We start from the raw sequence: 7,377 nt of genomic DNA on the forward strand, positions 1-7,377 counted from the left end.
CTCTCTCTCTCTTAAAATAAATGAATAATCATTCAAAAAAATCATTTATGGAACCTAGCAAAGTAGAATGTTCCAAAAGAGGACCAAGTCAGAGAATTTTACAAGACTGCAAATGAAATGTACCAAAGAAAAAAATTCAAAAGTAACAGCTCTGAAGCATTGTTACACATCACTGTATACATTCTGTTAAAAGATACCCATAATGGAAATATCCAAATAGCTGATCCACATGCAAAAACGTCTGTTTTTTAAAAAGTTTTCTACAGTAAACCAGCTCTCTATTTGATTGATTTTTTTAATTTATTTACTCGTTTATTTGCATTTTTCCAGATTCTGTTGGGATCGAACAGTTTTCCTAGATCAGCACAGCCTGCCTTCAAGGTACAGAGCTGCCCCCGGAAGCTCATTGTATGTCGGTGGGCACTCAGCCCCGAGAACACACTGTCCCAGGGAAGCGATGTGGTCCGTGGGAGGCAGCTCTCCAGTGTGGCCCGCGCGGCAGTTTAGAATGTGATGTGCTCAGCGAGAAAATGGAAATTCGGTCATGTCGAGTTTCACGATACTCACTAATTTTGATCCGGCTTTAGCCGTGAATTCTTCTGGCCCCAGGTTCTAGATTCCTTGGAGTCCTTGCTAAGCATCTGCCTGCACAGCGTGGAATCATCTGAACCTTGGCTGAAAGGAGCCAAAGACTCGATTAGGGGAACAGCTCTTTGGAAGCTGGAGAAGCTGAAGACAGGACGAGGACTAAAGGCACCAGCTGAGGCTCTGCCAAGGTCACCGCTCAGGGCTGCAGTCTGAGGAGGAGGGGAAATAGGCACACCCCACATGCCTTTATGAAAACACTCTCTAGTATTGTGAACCCCCCCGTCATATTGTGAACCCAGTAGAAACGGGAACATAAGCTCTCCCGTACAAAATCATGACTATAGAAAGCCTCGTGTGGTCCCATCTCTCTGCCATCTGTCACGCCTTATCATCCCACGGCTAGGATCACTGTGGCCTCTCTGACTGTGGGCCCAGGCCGATCGGAAATGGTTGTTCCCTTCCCACAAGAACGCAGGAGAATAAAACAAACAACAATGCGTCTTCATTCTAAAATGTGACATTTTATTCATCGGGGATTATTTGCATTCATTTATGTTTTTTCATATATTGCATTTAAATATTGCTAATCTTGATGACTATTTTGGGCATCCTTTTAAGTCATGGGCCTCAGGGGAGTTCTGGGCTCATCTTGTCCTAATCCCACCCCTGCCACAATTTATGTGGGGGTAGGGCCCAAGTCAGAGACAGTCTACATCCGGAAATGTTCTGAGATCTTAGGTATCAATCTCATTAAAAAAAGTAATAAGGAGGAGGACTGGGGTGCCTCGGTGGCTCTGTCGGTTGAGCGTCTGACTCTTGATTTCGGCTCAGGTCATGATCCCAGGGTCGTGGGATCAAGCCCCATGTTGGGCTCTGTGCTGAGCGTGGAGTCTCCTTAAGATTCTGTCTGTCTCTCTCTCCCTCTGTCCTTCTCCCCTGCTTGCTCTCTGTCTCTTAAAAAGAATCCTAACAAGGAGGAGGAAGACGAAGAGGGAGGGAAAGAGGAGGGAGAGAAGGAGAGGAAGGGGGAACTTTTCAAAGAGTTGTATTACTTTAAAATTCACTGGAATCAAGTGGAGGTTTTAGTTAAGCAATTCAGTGATGTAACCAAATCCCCCCAAGATGGTTGGCAGGGCAGGATTTAAATCGGTGCTTCTGAGGTGTCTTTAATGTAATTCATTTCTAAAACAAAATTATGCTCTGAGGAAAGGTAGCACATGTACAAAGTAGAATTAGACATGACCGAAAGCCTTGGCTATGCCTTTTGACTGTGACCTGGAAATGTCAGTCCCCACAGCATGAGCTGTTTAAAACTCATGATGAGAAATCAGAACAAGCAGATAGTTGCCACATCCAATTGTGCCCTTGCAGAATTAAGCCATAGGGACAAAAAAGAAATGAAGTTGTTGTTTTTTTTTTTTTAATGTTATGTTTCTCATAATCAGCAAAAGGTACTTCCTAAGTTTTGATTGCACAATGCGAGACTCAGTGTTATAACAAATAAGTTGTGTCCGGCCTCTCCTGGCGAATGTAGAGACAGGCACCCATCTGATCCAACAGAACATCTTAGTGGTTGGTTTAAAAGCAAACAACTAACCCAAAGCCTAATGCCTGTGGCGCGAAAGATACAAAAAGAGTATACACGACCTACATGTAGTGACTGCAAGTCTTGAATTGTTTGGAAGGAGTCCAATTTCCAAATTTTATGTTCCATTGTCTCCAGGGTTGGCCCAGTCAGACCACGTGGACACATCAATATGCCCACGTAATGTCATACTGGCAATGCGAGCATTACCTTTGTGCCTATTCGGAGGCATTCTAGGAAGGATACTTTGCTTCCCGAAGTATCTTCCCAATTCTCCATCTGTCAAAAGTCAAAGTGGCAGTACTTCCATCTCAGGACTCCTGGGAGGATCTAATTTATACCTAACTGTGGCAGATCATCTGTGCCCACCAACTGTCTTTTTCTAGAAGCCAAATGCTTCCAGACTAAGATCAGGAACCAACTTTGTCCTGGAGGGAAATGAAGTCCCAAGGTAACTGAACGTGGAAAAAATAAATAAATTTAAAACAACTCTGTGTCATCAAAATCCCTGACGTTGGAACTGAGCTGAAAAGCTGAACAGTCCTCAAAGAGGGCCTGTCCTCTAAAGGTCACTTCGTACGTGGCCAAGTTGGAAAATGGACGAGAAGGAAGCCCCCGAGGGTGGCTGGGGTGCAGCAAGGGACAGAACTGAGACGTATTCAGCTCTCACAGGGCAGGACTGCCACCATCAGCATTTCAGAAGTGCCACGGGATCATGGCTGCTTCCTGTCTTCTGGTCTTCCCCCTTCTGAATGGGAATGTCCATCGAGGTTATCCTGTCATCATTGCACTGTAGCTTTTTGGGTGTGAGTATGTGGGGAAAATGTGTCCATTTTAGTTCATGCATCTCCGGATCACAAAGAGTCGTATCTAATTTTGCTGAAGACACCACTGAGCACCATCTAGACTTTGAGTCATGTGCAGGGACCAGCCAGGAGTTGGGATTATCTATTGTGGGGAGACGGGTGTGTTTTCTGTGTAGGAAGAGGAGAGCAAAGCGTAAGGAAAGAAGCCAAGATCGTTTTTTGCTCAGCCAAAGAGCCACATGTCATCACTTCCCTGGTAATTGGGTTGAGGCACCTGACTTGTCCTGGCCAACGGACTGGCAAAGGAAGAAATGACTCTAAGGCAAGAAAGAGCCGGCGTGACTCCTCCATTTGTCTCTTTCTCCGTCACTGACCTTGGATGCTCCATGGTCCAGATCATGCAGCTACAAGGCGCATGCCTTTACATGAGTGACAAACAACCCTCTGAAATTCTTTAACAAGGGGCACCTTCTTTCATTTGAAGAGTAGAGATAAGATTTAGAAGACAAATACACCTATGAGAGGGAATGCAAATTTTTCTATCAGAAACAAAGTCAGATTATTTCTTGATATCAGGTTGTTCCTGAAAGGACAGTAGATGTTTTTAAACGAGGAGAAAAAAGTAGAGGAAACACCAGAGAAGAAAAAGAAAAGAGACGTTTTATGTGTTGGTGGGGAATTAGGACACATATTGCCTGTTTAACTCAGCTTTGGACTGGCCCCGAATGTGGGGGTGAGAGGGGAAAAATGTCCTAACTGGACTTTTTATAATTGGAAAGGAGAAGAGCTATCGGGTCCTATGCACAAATGTCCTACATCTGAATGGGGCTGTTTTTAAAGGACGAGCTCAAATAGCTTTGTAAACCGTGCACCATAGTGAAGATCCCAACATTTGCTTGACTAATCCTATCATGCCGGATGCAATACACAGAAGAAGCTTCTAACATTTTGTAGAAAAAAATAAAAAAGATAAACATGACTCCAAAATTAAAATAATTCAGGCGTAGGTAGGAAAGCAAAACATGGCCTCATTTAGAGAATAGTGTTTAAGTTTCATAGGTCTATAAAAACAAACCTGGCAAATGTATAACTTCTGAATCGCTTAGGAGACGGGCAGTTAGTTTAGTATTATGCATAATGAAAGTTTAGTTGTATAAAATTGGATATAGTGAAGTGTTAAGATAGTTCACCAGGATTAAGCTAATCCTTCTCTAACACAAGGAAAAATAGTTGCCAATAAACTCTCTATTTTTAACAGCCACTTGAGAGAGACAAGATGAGACTTATAAAAATCCCTTTCAAGAAGTTTCGAGTACAATAACAGTTTACACCCAACACACACATAAATACATTTCAGAAACTTTGCCTTTGCCAAGTTACAAAGTCTGACTTGTCAGACTTACATCATGTTTTTAAAAGCGTGTTTGAAACGAAGCTTGTCATACATCAGACTTCAGTGGATCTAGAAAGGATTGTCCTTTTTTTAGAAACGTAATGGGCTTCGTTCCCTTTGAGTTTTTCAAAGAATTATTTTAGTATCAAAATTCTACCCGTGGAAGGAGAAGCAATGGATTCCGCTGCGTTTTTTTTGTTGTTGGAATACACTGTTTTCACTTGTTTCCCGTGTAAACGGGCCTTCCCCCAGCCTTTATAATGTTGGTATCAGAACACAGAGATAAATGCACTATTGAAAAAACGCTTTGAATCTGAGCCCTTCAATATGGACTTTTATATTCTGGTGTCGAGCCCCTGGGTCAAGAACTGGCATGGCCATAGCAGAAGATTCTGATCCTGGATTTCAAGATTTGCTTGTGGGAAAGAACATTTAAATGAATGATGAGGGTCAATGGTGATGGCACAGGAGCAGAGACTGGGCCACTCTGTAAGAGCCGGCTTGATAGCAAGGATCAATTTGAAAATAAAAGATCTAACTAAAAACAGGTTAAAGTTGTATTCTCTGCATGTTTGTTCTGCTGACATGTTATGTGATTTAGAAAGATGGGCTCTGGGATCAGAATGCATGGGATCACATGCCTGCCCATCAATTCAGAATGCTATGATCTTGGGGCGCCTGGGGGGCTCGGTCGGTTAGGTGTCCCACTTCAGCTCAGACCATGATCTCGTGATTCGTGAGTTTGAGCCCTGCATCGGGCTCTGTGTTGACAGCTCAGAGCCTGGAGCCTGCTTCAGATTCTGTGCCTTCCTCCCTGCCCCTCCCCCCACCTCAAACATAAGTAAACATTAAAAAAAAAAATTAGAATAATATGATCTTCGGGTATGTGTCCAAACCTCCCCGATCCCATTTCTTACTACTATTTTTTATAATCTCCTAAACATTTTCTTTATAGAGCTTATCACTACTTGTGATTATGTTCTAGCTTATTCAATCATTGCTTATCATTCCTATCACAGTGAAAGCAAATGAGTGTGAGTCCTGTCTGTTTCGCTCGCCATCATTTTATCCGACTCCTGTGCAGTGTCAGCATTTTGTGGGCACTCAGTAGAAGCTGGTTAAACAAATGAATGAGTGAATGAATGAATGAGATTTTCTGATATACCCATCTTTGCAGTAGAGATGTACTTGACATCAGGGTGATCTTACTAGGTATGGCCTTGGGCTGACCAAGTGAGCTTTCTAAAATATAGTCTTTCCTGAAATTAAAAGCTAACTTTTCTTTGCCTAAAGCTTCGTCCTGTTCGCATGGACATTGCTCAGCTTTGCTTCTGTGATTCCTTTTCCTCTGGTTCAGGAGCCGAGCCCTTGTGTCTACACATTCTCCTCATGAGTGTACTCAGAGATGCAATCCTTTTACTATCTAGTCGTGCTGGCTTGGAATTCCTTTTATCTTTTTAAGATGACCTTGAGTACTTTAATTGGATTCATTAAGTTTTAATTTTAAAGTTTCTCAAATGCCAGCTTCTATTACTTAAGAGGGAGAAATAGGTGTTTCAACATATCTCCTGCATGCAAAAAAATATTAGTGCATCTGTCTTTATTAGATCATAGATCTATTTGTAGCAATAAATACGATACTTGAGTCTAATGGCAGAAATAATGTGTACTGTTGTACTAGGGCTTTATGAATGATGAGGAATTAAAGGGAGGTTTGTTTCAGAAAAAGAGATACAATTTTATGTATGGGTCATATTTCTGATAAGAGAAATGACAAACGTCTAGATACTATAATCCTATACTAGATGCTATAATAACTAAAAGAAGTCCAAATTGAGACTGGTTGAAGTCTCTTAAACTAGCAACAAAGGGATGGCCTGACCAACAGACTTAATTGTTTCTTCCTCTGTCACCTGCTTTCCAACATCTATCTTCTAATTCTTCCTGGGGGGACAAGAGGGTGACACAGGGGAGAGATGGAGACACTAGGAGAGAGGGGGAGGCTGGGACTTTCCTATAGCAGATGCGATGTGGTGAGACTGAGTCTGGTGGCCCCAAACACCCAGGTCAGCTGACACGTGACGGTGGACACGTGCGGTCCCACGCAGAAGGTAGGCCTTAGGTGCGCATGGGCACACTAGAGCTTGGCTACTTGGCTTCCTGCCCGGCCTCTGCTGCAGGACCGCAAGGAAATCAGTGGGCCTCCTCCTCTGGGCATGGCTCCACGGGATGGCTTCAAAAGCCAGAAGCAGCATGACATTTGCAGGGATACTGGTGCCCTTGGGGGTGGTACACACCGTTCCTGGAAGTAGCACCAGGTCCATGTGTAGAGCGACTGGAGCAAGCCCCTGTTCTGTCTCCCTGCTCCAAAATCCGTTTAATACATTGTCCTCAATAGAGGAGGAATCAGATATTAAACTGATAAGAACAGATATTATGCTCGATCTTGGGCAAAAGGTGGGGAAGTGAGTATCTCCCAATTCTTAATCCCGAACTCAATCGTGTCCATCTTAGATCGCCAACTCTATGAAGTACACATGTAGAAGCATGTTTCACTATCTCAAGACCTCCTCTGGATGATAGATACTTCTGTCTACTCAACTTCTTAACCTTTACGGGGAAGCGTCTTTGGCAAATGAGATGATCGGAACTCCCTGAATTCTGGTTTATCTTTGCAAGTTATTTGTAACAGATGCGGTTTAAGACTCTTTCACAATGCCTGAATTAGCCAAAGCTATGGTCACCCAAAGTTGTTAGGGATCGGGTTTGTAAAACAAATCAGTTGAAATTGCAAAATGATTCTCCAGTGTGGAAGATCTGTGGACTTTGTATGGAAATTCTCTGTAGTAGACAAAGATTTTTCAATTTCATTACAAAAGAAGATATCGGGGGAGTCTTCACTTCGATAGGCTCAAAGTGCTTCTTAAAAAATGGTATTAGTAAGTGCAACTTTGACTTTCGGAACTTCAAGTCTGGAATTTTGTTTTTGTTTATAGTCAAGCTCC

The 7,377-nt window shown here is 42.8% G+C and overlaps 1 non-coding gene across 1 annotated transcript; it reads right to left on the reverse strand.

Moving 5' to 3' along the window:
* Positions 1 to 6,658: 6,658 nt before the first annotated feature.
* LOC122240700 lies at positions 6,659 to 6,842 on the reverse strand. The gene has a single exon (XR_006220468.1). It is a non-coding gene; the product is annotated as a U2 spliceosomal RNA (small nuclear RNA).
* Between the last annotated feature and the right edge of the window lie 535 nt (positions 6,843 to 7,377).

The sequence above is a fragment of the Panthera tigris genome, chromosome B4 (assembly GCF_018350195.1).
Source record: "Panthera tigris isolate Pti1 chromosome B4, P.tigris_Pti1_mat1.1, whole genome shotgun sequence".
NCBI classification, from domain to species: Eukaryota; Metazoa; Chordata; class Mammalia; order Carnivora; family Felidae; genus Panthera; species Panthera tigris.